The following is a 14,364-nucleotide window of genomic DNA, read 5'->3' as shown; positions in this document are numbered from 1 at the left end:
TAATGAGTTTGGGTACTGATGCCATCAATTTTCCAATATTTTTTGCAAACTATTGCCACACTTATTGATAACATTTCTATAAGTTTTCTAGTGGCTCTACCAATCAGGTTTTGGACAGGTGTGGTCAACATTATCTCTGATAAATGTAAGAATTATGAGATTTATATCTCAGTGCAGCTTTTTTTTTTTTTTTTTTTTGCAACACTTGGGAGGACCTAAAATTTTGATCGATACTTTGCAAGCATCTCTTGAAACTTGAACATATATAGCAACTGAGAATTATATTTTTTTGGTAGGACCTTGTCTAAAGGTCTAGGATCTTTGCCTGAAGCAGACGTTGCTTTAATGAGGGCGATGCCTTGTGTAATGATTTTTTGGCAGCTGCCTTATCTGTTTTCCATGTAAAGTGTTCAGTGTTCTCTTTTCACTTTTGGAACAGATTTACCTGCAACTTTCATTCAGCAGCAGTTTATATTCTGTTAAATTGGTTGGCATAGTAGCTTCGTTTAAACTCTGAGCTGGGCTTATTCATAAAGTTCTGTTTGCTAGTGCTGAATTTTGCCTGTTTATTGGCCTCAGTCAGAATCTATATTTTCCACATTGGTACAACACACATTTTGATATTGTGGCATTTGCTTTTTTTTTTTTTTTATAGAAGCAAGTTTTTAATTATTTTCTTTACAGGTTCCTATGGCTCACCTATGTCCATGTCTTCACTCAGAGAGATGCCAAACTCTACTGTTCAAAGCCTTCATTTCTTGCATGATACATTCCTTTAAAATGCAGAATTCCAAAATGGGCTGTAAGGAAAGAGGTGGTGTTTTCTCTGCACTCCTAAGACACACCTCTCACTCATAAGAGGCATGGCAACAAAGCTCATTGCTCCTCCATTCAAGCAAGACAATAATGAAAGGGGAGCATTTGAACCTGGATCACCGTCTCTGCAGGAGGTAATGAGTCCCCTCTCTTATAGAGGAGCAGGAGCAAATGAGAACTTTCCTCTGTGTCAATATGTATAGGACAGCTTCCCAATATTTGTAGCAGGAGTCTATATTAGTTCATCAAAAGACATCTCCATCAAAAACCTCTCCATTGACACAAAACCTTCGAAATTCACTTTCGCGAATTGCAGAATTTTTTCCAGGGTGGAAGTAGTTGGCCAGCTATACAACTTTGCCCTTTTCCCACTGTACTGCAATCTTGGAGTTGGTATATCTAGTTGGGGGGGGGGGTGAAGCCTCCCACTTGGGTGGGTTTGATTAAGTTCATTGTGTGTTCCATTGTACTATGGGATAATTGTTTCATTCCCCTGGGAAAAATTCCTTGAATAATGGAAGTGAATTTTGATTGTTTTGTGTTGACAGAGAGGTGTTCAATGGAGATGCCTTTTGACAGACTAATATAGACCCTTGTAATAGATACTGCTGTACCTCTGAACTGTCCACGGTACCAGGATGTCCCTGAGATTGACATGCTGTTTTGCACTGTTATTCTTTACCTCACCTAAAATTGTTGATATGGGGAGATAAAATGATGGACTGCTCTTAAAGAATAATAAAAATCCATCCATACATGAATATATTATTTAAATAATAATGGTATTAATTAGAGCTATAGACTTCTTTTCCTACAGAAAATGTGTGTTATTTCATATTCTGTTATTCTGTCAACCTCTCAAGTTAGCATCACTAATATTTTGAAAAAGTGTTCCTGCTTGTCCTTGAGTATATATTTGGATTTGTCCCTGATTCAGGAGCTAAGAGGTTGAGAGCTATGTATAACAGTTTGATGCAATATATGGGAAAGTTTATCTGTTTTTTTACATCGCACTGTTCAGAAAATGCATGTTTGTTCTTCTTTCGGCATTTCCCGGTTAGGGGTCGCCACAGTGGAACTCTGGTCCGCTAATGATTGGCAGTAGATTTTTACAGTGCCTTGGTGCCAGCCTGATGCCCAACCTTCAACGAAGGCACACCCATTCACGCATGTCTTTCGAACACCACTCGACTGCGGGGAGGACATGCAGACTCCACACAGAAGGCGCTCCAGCCGAGAATCGAATGGGAGAACCTCTTGCTGTGAGGAAACAATGCTACCGCTGCACCACTGCGGCTTAAGAAAATGCAAGTTGGTGCAAAACTTGCTGTCCTATTACTATTTCAGGGGCTTTACAATAGAATTGCATTACTGACCTGACTGTAGACTTATGTTCATCCAGTACTGTTGGCTTAGGTCAGATTTCTTGTGCAACACTATTGAGGGGGTATACTGTAAAAAAAAAGGGTAAATCAGGGACTCACAACTTTGAGTATCACACGTTGTCCATTCATACTTATGTGTATTATTTGCCTGTGCTAACTAACGTATTCCCTCCAACGGAGCTCTGGAGGTTTGCACTGTAGCTTCCAATAGGCAGAGCCTAAGCTTTTTGATGGAATCAAATTATGCCCTCAGATTTCAAATAAATGTACGTTACCATTCATATGGGACACAATCGGCTCACAAGACAGCCACAGGAGTTTAATTAGTGTAATAGAACCCTGAACATCCACACCACGCAAAATCATTTCTTCTCTCTTTTCCTTTTTAGGAAAGAAGTCAAGAAGTTGCTTGACCTAGTTCAAGGCATCACCAGAGACATCTGTGGCATAAACAAAGGATTGGTTCTCAGAAAAACAGGTTATATGGAAGAATGTATACAACTCTTTTTAAGCTGTAGCCTTAGAAACCTTACTGGAAAAAAATAATACATAAATAAGCGATAATTTAGGTCTGATGAGGAAATAAGTTCAAAAGAAGCTGAATCCCAAATCGGAGAAATAAGATGTCTCAGGGGTCTTTTTGTTTCACCTTTTTGCCTCTGACTCCATTATTTACTTTGAGTTCCCTCCACTACCCTGGTCAATATTGTGGATGGGGACATGATTTTCATTTTTTTAAAGGAGATCAAACTTTGACGAGGGTTGAATCATCCTTAACTGAGTGTGAAATGTGCAATAGTGCTTCAAGCTAGTCACACATACATTTCTGTGGAAGTGACAGTCCGGTATCTGTTCAGGCCTCACCTAGTTTCAGAACCTAAGCAGAGTCCATAAAGCCATAAATCTATGGTACTAACCTACTATTTGCAATAGATGATCCTCAGCTGCAGCCAACCCCCTTCCACTCCCTTCTCTTGAGAAAGGAGAAACAGTATCCGCTCTTCAATTCTGTCTCTCTCTCTCTCTCTGTCACTATCAGGTGGCCTTTAACTGCTGAAACTTTATTTAATCTTGAATCACCTACAGTAGTCAGGATGCTGCTGAAGTTTTACTTGTACAATCTCCTTCATGAACTTTTCTTTGTAATATGAGAGACAGCTGAAAAGATGTTTGCAAACACACTTTCTTAGAGTAGGGCAGAGAAGTGTTAACAACGTATAAAGTATTGCAATATATAACAAAGTCATTTAGAAGCTGATTCTAGATCAATATCTTTGCATGAAACACAAAACTTTTTAAAATTAAGATAAACATGATTTTCTGGTGCAGTCTTTCAGCTTTTCACAATGAAAAAAAAAACCTACAAAAAAGAAGACTTTTAAACATCAACGCAATATCTCCCATAATACTATTATGACTTATATGAGGTAAGAATGTAATAGTTTGCCCTCCTTTTGAAAATATAAAAAAGATTGTGCTAAAAATGTAAGGTTATAAGGTAGGTAGCTAACAACTAAATCAAAAGAATGAACCAATGCTGTCTTGGTTGTAGATGATCAATTGGGATTATTATTACTATTTTTTTTTAATTTTAGAAGAAAGCTTAAAACTCAAGGTGTTACAAGAAATACATGCAGGGTTCCTTGACTGCAAACCATTGAAACGGATTTGGCTGCTCATGTTTTGATTTGCTATGATGGCACCTTGATCAATACAGAGGATGATGGTTGATTAGATGACAGATAAACAAACTCACCACTCAAAGACCACTCATTTTACTAATCATGAGGATAGGTCTGCATAATTTACTCTCAGTCTTAGATGGTTGAGATATATCTGGTTATGGTGTCCACTAGAGAATGTTAATGGCTTTGAACATAAATTGATTGAAAACACAAGGTCATTTTCATGCCCCAAGTTGTCATGGATAGAGTACAAAGTGGATATGAGTGGCTTCTCCCATACTTAGTGAGTGGTACATGACTGTATTGTTGTACATGACTAACTATAGAACTCTTGGCTTTAGTACTTACTTAAATGCTAAGAAAATCAGATGAATTGATGGCAGCTGTTTGTAGTTTATCTGATAATTCGACTCTGAAAGAGACCACAATCCTTGTACTCTCAGGTTCTAGAAATAAGATCCCCTAAACAAAGTTCAAGGAATTTGACACCACCTTGTGTTTTTGTCCACCACTGAACTTTCTTTATTGAGCAAATCATCATAGGAAAACACATTCCATGAAATGAAAACTCTGTATGTTCCTCATATTGATCACTGCTGCAGTAATCTAAGCTATATGGATTATACCCTGCCAACAATATACCAGTCAGCCAGCTTCCAAAGCTTCAGGGCACCATTCATACATTTAGACCACTCAAGCTAAGATGACTAAAGACAACCTTGGGTGCCAAGCCCTTCAGAGATTTACTGCCTCTGAGGACTAGGCTCCTTTGAGTCTTTCAAGGATCGACATACAGATTGAGCTGTTCCTTTGCTGGGCAGATAAGTTCTCTTTGAGGGAAAGAAACTTCCATTCCATATATATTTTATTTAATATTAATACTTTTGCCTTCAGGAGAGTTATTTTAAAGCTAGGAATTTCTGTTTTAATGGCCTGTCATGAAATTGTACTCTACTTTTAAATCTGAATGCTCTTTTTTCCTGTCAGTTTAAAAGTTATTTAAAGTAACTGAAAACATTTTTTTCTGTGGAGAAATTGTGTTTATTTTATAGGGCTGGCAAAGTGTATTAAAGTGCTTTTTACTGTGTTTTTCTTTGAAATAAATGACTTTTAAATACTTTTTTACTGACATTTGCTGCTTGCTTTCCATGGAAAAGAGGCACCATTCTCGGCTTGAACATAGAACAATTTGTCTGTCTCACGTTCGGTCATTCTTCCAGCCGAAAAGAAAAAGTTAAGCAAACAGCCTTTGCCATCTCAGCAGACTTCCCTGTTTAGCCAGAATGTTGTACCCACACCTGGGGAATCTACTGCTGCCATTAATAACACAGTTGGTCCCAGTTTGCCTGTCAAAAAGAAATAGAAACCTAAGCACGTATCTAGTCCTTCTCAAATTTCCTTAGACAGAAGTAGTTTACTTGGTCTGGCTCAGGGTTTAATTCAGGCCATTGATCCTTCTTGTAAAGCACTCTCCTATAAAACAAAGAGGTATATCATCTTTGCTGAAAAGATTAAAAATTCTGAATCTCGACAGAATGATGCAGGGACAGATATAGGGTTTTCTCCTCAGATTTCTGATTCAGATTCAGAGAAGAGATTACTTATCCGCCTCTCCCTTTGGGGGGTTCTCTTTCTCTGAGTCTATTTCTGGAATATGAGCTATTACAGAAGGAATTTCTAGAACCTGCGCCTATTTCTTCAGTTCTGTCAGCTTTGGAGGATGTCCAGGGTACTTCTGAGGATTCAGAAGGAATTTCCACAAGATCATTATGGTGACTTCTTTCTGGCCCAGGCAACTGCGGTTTTCCGTTCTTTTGGAAATGATCAGTGGCAATTACCACATGCTTCCTCAAAGAATGGATCTACTCACACAAGAACAGGGATGTTTGAAACACCCTGACCCCAATCAACTTCAATTGACTGCCTGGATGATAAGGTCTTAATTCTCTTTAGGACCTGATTACTGAGGACATGTAGTGAAAAGAAAGCCTGCTACTAGAAAATTGGGTATTAGCAAATGGTGCCAACAACATAACCAGCATCCATTCAGAGCTAGCTGTTTTTCTGGTTTTACAATGTTTGTGTGAGTTACTACCCTGTGGCCTTTCTTACTGCTCTTTCAAGGTCCATTTAATAGCCATTGCAGCATGACTGTCCATATATCCTCTTCTTTCAATACATTCTCATGTCAAAATGTTTTTGAAAGGGTTCTGGCATAAGGATCCTCAAACAAAACCAGTATCCCCTTCCTGGGATCTTAATTTTATGTTAGAAAGGCTAACACATACTCCAGTTGAACTAGCTAACTTGGCTGACTTGAAGTTCTTTACACAGAAAACATATTACTGATTGCCCTATGCAGGAAGGGTATCTGAGTTGCAAGCTCTTATGGTGAGCCAACCTTACCTCATTTTCCACAGGAACAGGGTTTGTTTGAGAACTGCTTCTTATTTTATGCCCAAAATGGTAGCTGAGTTTACTTTAAATCAAGCTATCTCCCCATTTTCTTTCTTGGACCTAAAATCGAGGGATAAAGGATACTCCATACCTTGGTTGCCCACAGACAACTCGTACTATCTTGACAGAGATCTTTGGATCAACTGTGCATTTCTTGTGAAGGTAAGAAGAAGGGGCAACCTGTATCAAAGCAGACTTTTTCCAAATATTTGTCTAAGGCTATTACCTTTTGTTATACTCACCACAACAAAATATTCCAGACAGGGTCAAGGCCTACTCTACCAGGTCCTTGGCTTCATCTGTGGCTTTTTGGAAAGGGTTGTATTCTCTAGAAGTATTTTAGAAGCAACAACTTGGTTACATACTTTTACAAAGCACTATAAGCTTGATTGCTTCTCTAGGTCTAGATCAGGCTTTGCTAGTACCATTCTCTAGGGGCCTCTGGATTCTTCTCCTTTTACCTCCCAAAATTTGTAAGCTATGGGAATGTACCCATATAGCTTAGGCTACTGCAACAATGATCAATATGAATAACATAGTGCTGTTGTGCAAGTAAACTTACCATAACTTTAGATGTTCGAATGATCACTGCTGCAGTAGTTACTCCCTCCTTCCATCCCCCTTTTTTCCTGGTGTGTTGTTTATGCCAGGGTGTGGTCATTTATTTTTTAGTCATCCTAGCATTGTCTTTTTAAGTTTCAGTCTCCCTCTCTTATTAACGGAGAAGTTCTGAAGAACTTGTCTGCCAAACTTGTATTTTAGTTAGCTTAGCTCAGGCTACCAGACAGTTTGGGAGCATGGAAGATTCATAGAGCCATAGGTTCATAGAAGGTTACTTAAGCTAATGACCCTAGAGCCTTTACAAGCCTAGCCATATTTATCCCAGGTTGCTCCAATTGTCAGTGGTCAGGTGAGTGAAGTTCACAGAGGTAAGGGTCTATGATAGTTAATAACAATTTTCAGTGTCCAGGAGGGACATGGACACCACCCCTAGAGTGAATTTGTGGTCACCCATCCATTGAACTAGGATGCATTTGAGGGGGGGTCAGGGAGGGGATCTGTTTCATGTGAACTGGAAGCTTGTTTCAGAGAAGTGACAGCCCCTGGGAGATATATCTATCTCTCCAGCATGACCTGTTCATATCAGAGGCTAGGTTAAGATCCCTAGAGTGAGTGACCCTCATGCAGTTTGATTTACGAATGTGTAACATTTCCATCAGGGCCAGGTCAGAGACTGCCCTGCAAGCCAGGTACAGGTCACCGCTTAGCAACTTGTAAGAGACAAAATATAGTGACAGGGCTTGCAGTCATTTTGAGTAAGACTAGTTTTGTGTAACCTGTAATTTCTTGATGAGAAACTTCTATGGTCTCTCCAATTGTTGTAGGTATCTGGTGAGGTACATGCAAAAAGGAGCATTGTACTCAATTATTGATCTGATGAGGGCTGAGTATAATGGAATTATAACATACTTAGATCTAGATGCATTGCCTTTACTTATAAGATGTGCCATATAGAAGGATTTCCTTATTACTGTCGCTATGTGATGGTCAAAGTTCAGGTTGCTATCAACCTGAGTACCCATATCATGTACCACTGTGTCTACACTTCAAGAGGTGCTGTCTATAATGTAATTAGCAGGGATGTCAGATTTCCCAAAGGGAATAATAATACATGTTTTTGCATTTAACTTTAATCCATGGTTTTGGCACCAGTCATTTGTCTGTGTTAACCTTAACTGCAATATATTAACATCATTGGAGACTCAGTGATTGCTCCAAATTTGCAAATATCAGCAAACTTGGTCAGCTACAGGCCATCCAAGTTTGCCTGGACTTCTGAGAAATAAATTCCGAACAGGAAGGGGACCAGCATAGAACCCTGTGGTACACCACTAGTGACTGGTCTTTTGCTACAGGTGAATTCTTCCACTTTAACAGTGTGTGCCCTGTCAGTGAGCCATTTGGCTACCCATCTTGTAATTTAGGGATTCATTCCCAATTAGGACAGTTTCTCTATAATACCTGGGTGGAGGATTGTTTCATATGCCTTGGCTAGGTCAAGATATGTGGTATGCACTGTCCTTCCCTTATCCAGGGCCTTTGTGACTCTCTCAAAGAAGTCAACCATGTTTAACAGGCATGATCTGCCTTTAACAAATCCGAACTGGGTTGAGTCCAGAGTTTGGAGATTATCTATGTCCTTGTCAATAAGGTCCATAATGATTCTTTCAATGGTCTTGCAGATGAGACTAGTCAAGCTTATGGGTCTATAAATCCTAGGGTTGGTTGAAGGTCCCCCTTTGTCTAGAGGGATTACTATCGCTGTCCTCCATTCCACAGGAACATAGCCAGTTTGCAGGCTGTGGCTAAACAGGGATCCAAGTGGGTCTGCTACGTCATGTTTTAAGTTATTTAAAGGCAACCTAAGATGCTGTCTGGTCCCATTGATGCCATGTTTTTGGCCTTGGACATCTCCAAGATGACCTGCTCTCTTGTAATAATAGACTGAGGAATAGTGGCAGGAATACTTTAGGGGATGACTGGAGGGGACAGGGGGCAAGGTTTGCTCTAAATGTGGCAGCTAGCAGGTTGACTATCACCTCTGGTTGAGTATGGGTGGTGCCATCCACAACCAGTTCAGCACATAGCTGGGTATTCCCTTTTAGATTTCAGACATAGTTAAAGAATGCCTTTCGATTATCCTTAGCTATGGGGTCAATTTTTACTTCATAATTAGCTTTGGAAGACCTGACAAGATCTGAAGCTTTGGAAGCTGGCTGTTATATCCTTGGCAGGATATAATCCATATATCTTTGGCTACTGCAGCAGTGATTACTCAAACATCTACTGTTATGGTAAGTTTACTTACACAACTGCACTTTCCAAAGGCTTCTTAAGATACCACTGAATTGTGTTAACATGGTATATGTCACTGGAAAGTTGAGGATGAAGATGAACATGCATCCTAAAGGACTGTGGAAGATGCTTGCTGATAAAGACATTAATTGTTCATGGTGCTGGACACCATTAGCTGCTGTATGTGACCCTGAGGAAGGGAAATCTTGCAAGTTGTAGTGTCAAAAATGGTGCTCCAAAATCTCTTAGTCTTTCAGAGGCTGGTTCCCACTTTTCCTTGCTGAAAGTCATAATTATATTCTGGAAGCAGTAAACTGTTAGCAGCATATAAATGTCTTATAGTAGAAAGCACTGTTTTTGAAAAACACAGGCCAATGTGAAGTCTTGGTAATGTATGCATTTGGTGAAGGCTACAGGAACAGCAGAAACACAACATGACAATAAAGTAAAATAGGAGAAGTAGAATTTCCTCATATAAAACCTCATATGTAGTCTGCTGGGTTAGTTGATACAAATATGGAAATCATTTTCTATGTCTTCATGAGATCTGAGATGTCCTCCAGCATGTACAGGAGAGTTAAGTTTGCAGGGTCAATGGTTTGAAAATTTTGGAATGGATCTTTCCTGTAGTAATTTTTGGAAACAGAAACAAAACATGGGGGGATTATATTCTAGCATATTGTGTGATTGTGCTTATTTTGTATAGAAGGTATAATATCATTTCTTGTAACAATCAGCCTTATGAATAATATGTATGGTTAGGTCATTGCAAACCTCCCTAATCCTAGTATTGTGAACATTGTCCAGCACACATCCAACACAAAGGATCATCTGGGATAAATAATATCCATAATAATAATAACTTCCAATGCAATTTCAGGAGACATCATCACTAGAGAGAATTACATTTCAAATACAATACTGAGATACAATAAAAGGCTGTTTTCAGTGAATGACTGAGTATGTCTAGTCTGCGGTGCAGAAGGAGATAGGGACACGGAGAGTTACATTTACACTTGTATTTTCCTTATTTGTCGGTATAATATCATTAAATTAAACTACTGTAACATTTTGTAAGGATAGGAGAATACTGTATTCTTCATGCAGCACTTTCATAAACTTGGTAACATCATGAGTTTGTTTTCTCTTCAGGAAACGGGATGTGGATAGTTTTGCAGAATCTGGGAATGTAGTTAAAATGGTTTGTAAAATTATAAAGTCAATTCATATGAACTGTGACCTTTTTAAAGCTTCAGTTGCAGTTTTTCCTGCACTAAAATGTTTTACTGGTTCTAATGTGCTAGCACAGAAAAATTAAGTTGGAGTTAGAAATGCAGAAAAACAGGTTTGGGGGGATGGGTTGAGGTTGTCATAACAAACTCAGATGCTTTTAGGATATATTTTAAGATAGAAAAGCAAATGTGACATGTTCAGTAGAGTGTTTAATATGTGATACTGATAGCTAGGCACATTTCCAAAAAAGATGAAAGGTTGGCATTGTAGAGGCATGAGAATCTATTTCATAATATTTGGAAAAATAGCTCCATAAAGTTTCTTTAACGAGCATTTTCAAAGTAGATTCACCTTGTTTTGGTAGCTCATAGACCTGTGTATTTATCGACTTTTCACCCAACATATGTCTGACTCAAGGGGCTTGAAGTCCTTATTGCAGGCATGATGACCACTTGTTGCTTCTTTGCTGCTTCAGGAGTTATATATCCCTTTTGCCATCAGATATTTTATTAAGTTTTATTCATTAGAAAATATGCATTTTAACATGAGCAAATGGATGCAGTCATGTTAGCAAAGGGATGCCTTCAAAATATTGTAACAGAATGCACCCCTGCTGTCTTTTTACCAGAATTTAGTCAGAATGTAATAAATTAAACAATGAAGGATTAAAGATGCAGGTGGGAAAGAACAGCACTGAGTGTATGTTAGGAGTAAATAAATAAAAATGTGCTCCCTGTTCTATCTTTACTACAGATTACTTTCAACGGCCTTTTAGCTTGTAAGCTGTCAGAAAATTGAAACAGATATAAAAGGCAATTTCACATCATGAGCTGCTATAATATTACTTTCAGTTCAACACAGTATGATGCATTACTATAAAAGAGATTTAGGTATAGACTGACTAGGATGATTTTGTTGCTCATACTAGGAGTCCCAGTTCTCAGTAAAAATAGATCACATTTGCAAATTACCTCTTTATTCAGTGTGTTACCTATGAGGTCTTTTGAAGTTTCCATATTTGTAAAAAGTGTTAATGAGAAAACTACACAGCTACTTAGTAAAGTGTGTGTGTGTGTGTGTGTGTGTGTGTGTGTGTGTGTGTGTGTGTGTGTGTGTGTGTGTGTGTGTGTGTGCGTGTATGTGTGTGTGTGATTCTGTGTAGTTTGTTCAGCTTTCCAGAAGATGCAGTCATTATGGTAGTACCGTCATCTGATTAATATGGGCAGTCAGTGACATTCAGTGATATAGCAGGTTGTTTAACATATCTGCAAATAAATGGTCTGATATACAACTGGTGCATTCTATCTTTATCTAATCTAAAGTTAATGTATATCTCTTAACCTAAATCAATTCTGAGAGAGAGAGAATCATAATAATAATATTGGGATTTATGATTATGGCATGCCTAATTAAAGATGAGTTCTTCAAAACCAGCCTTACCAATCAAATCAACCTGCTCATTTATGTGAACAGCATCTTACAAATAAACACTGGAGGTGGTTTGTCCCTACATCACACAAAACACAGACTTTTCTTTTATTCAGTTGTTATAATTATTCCAATGAATTCTGAGACCAGCAGAGCAGAGAAAAAAATGTAAACCCCTTGAGTAGTGGCAGAAATATGTAAAATAACCACATTTTAAAAATTACAAGTATAGTTTTGTCAAATTGATTTATGTGTAATGTTGTATGCTGAGAATTCTGGCACTCATAAGCTGTATAGTTACTTTTCAACCATAAGTAATAAAATAATAAAACATTCAATTGAAAACTATTAAGCTGTGTATAATATTATAACACTTCCAACCTTAGGATATCGAGTTGTTTTATTATCCAAAATGCCCATGGCTTGCCTAATAAGCATCATGATCCAATGAAACTCGTTTAAATGCAAGCATTAGAACTTAGTGATGAAATATCACAGCTGTAAAAGTAAATTAGCAATTCTCTTTGAAAAGCTTCTAAGATTCCTAAGTGAACTGAGACATGTATTTTGTTTTATTTTATTTATTTGTTATTAAGGTAAACTCACTACATGCAGCTGCCTTTTTGTAAGTTAACCTGGGGGTACTGTCTGGTTCAATAACTTGATCAGAGTCAATTAGTTGCAAATGGAGATGGAAGGAATAAAAGTCAGAACAACAGGATAAAGCTCATTGCCACCTCACTGCCTTGGTCCTCTGTACTTAGCAGCCAATGCATACTGTTGAGATGTTTTAGAAATTAACCTCTAAGTTTTCAGGTTGGACGAAAATGCAAGTCACTGCAAGTGAGGCGCTTCTCTGACCCTCAGTGAAGCTTGGGCCTTGATAACTTGAAATGTTTTGCTATATTACGAAATTAATAAAAACATAATAGTTCATTGTATGTAAGTAATATTTCTTTCAATCAAGGGCAGATAAGTCAGATAATTCATTTTACCATGTAGCGGAAAACAGCTGCAGTTTCTGCAAGTTGTTTAGGTAAGACAATGTTGTTGCTTTTCTTTCTGGTTTTCCTGGTTAGGGGTCGCCACAGCGAAACTCCGGTCCGCTAATGATTGACAGTCGATTTTTATGGTGCCGAGGTGCCAGTCTGACGCCCAACCTTAAACAAAGACACACCCATATACGCATGTCTTTCGAACGCCACTCGACCACGGGGAGGACATGCAGACTCCGCACAGAAGGCGCACCAGCCGAGAATCTAACGGGAGAGCCTCTTGCTGTGAGGCGACAACGCTACCGCTGCACCACCGCGGCTTCTGTTTAGGTAACACAATGCATCATGATCTTTTAAATAGGCATTTCAATTAATCATATGCTTGCAGAGAATAGGTCTATGTATTGTGGAGTGGAGCAGGTATAAAGTAGTGGAATTATCAGTATTCTCTGCACTTATACAGACTACAGATGTTTCAGCAGCAATATAGAATCCTACCATATTGGCCATTAACTATGCTTCAACATGTCTTCATCAAAATATCAGAACATAAATGTATGACCGACAATGCTTCGTCTTTTGGGATTTCTTGGTGAGAAATGAGAATGCAGCTTTTCCACTCAGAGAAAGACAGAAAGGCAGACAACAAAATAAGGAGTCTTAGGGCTAAAACAAACAGTAGGAAGTAGGAGGCCTCATGATCAAATATCCTTTCTGATGGCACGAAGATTGCAGGAAAAGTAATGAAATATGCTGCTGATTTATCCAAAAATATCTTCTACAATATTCAAAAGTGTGCTTCAAGGCTAACAAGTCCAGTGCCTTATAAAGTACAGCTGTGTGAGGTTCTTACCATAACACTAAATGACTGACTCTTTGTATATGTAGTAAATCAATAATTTGGGGTACTAGACCCTTAACTCTATTGTCAATTACCTCAGAATTCTTCACATTATTATTCTTTCCCCTCAGAATCTGTTTGGACATCTGGTGCATTGCTCATCGTCTCTGAGCAGACCATGATGGGAGATTCCTAGCTGAAGGGATAAGCCTCTTAAGGGAAAACTACATGGCTGTCTAGAGGCCTTGTTGGTCCAAAGGCAGTGACACCAGCATGGTATGTTGGAGGTCTTTGGTTTGAGTACCATATAAGAGCTAATCTTATCCTCTGACTTTTATGTCTCTGAGAAGAGAGAGAGAGACAGAGAGAGAGAGAGATTTCAGATTGCAAGGAACAGTGCCCCTTAAGAAAACTAACTAAAAATTGCCCATTCATAAAAGTATTAAGACTTTAAGCTCACATTTCTGGGATAGCCCAGAACAATGTGTAAATCAAGTCAGTCTCTGCCACAAGCCACATAGGAACAGTAGTGCCTAGCAAAGATGCTTTTGTTAGAAAGCTGAACATTAAAATGTATGTTTGCTGGATCTACTTCTAAAGGTTGACGTTTCAAAACTTCGAACTTCCAAAGACAGAGACCAGAAGATCAAAGTTTTGAAACTTTGAAA

This window comes from Protopterus annectens, chromosome 2.part0 (genome assembly GCF_019279795.1).
Source record: "Protopterus annectens isolate FY-2018-M chromosome 2.part0, PAN1.0, whole genome shotgun sequence".
Lineage (NCBI taxonomy): Eukaryota > Metazoa > Chordata > Ceratodontiformes > Protopteridae > Protopterus > Protopterus annectens.
Note: the sequence above shows the minus strand (reverse complement) of the source record.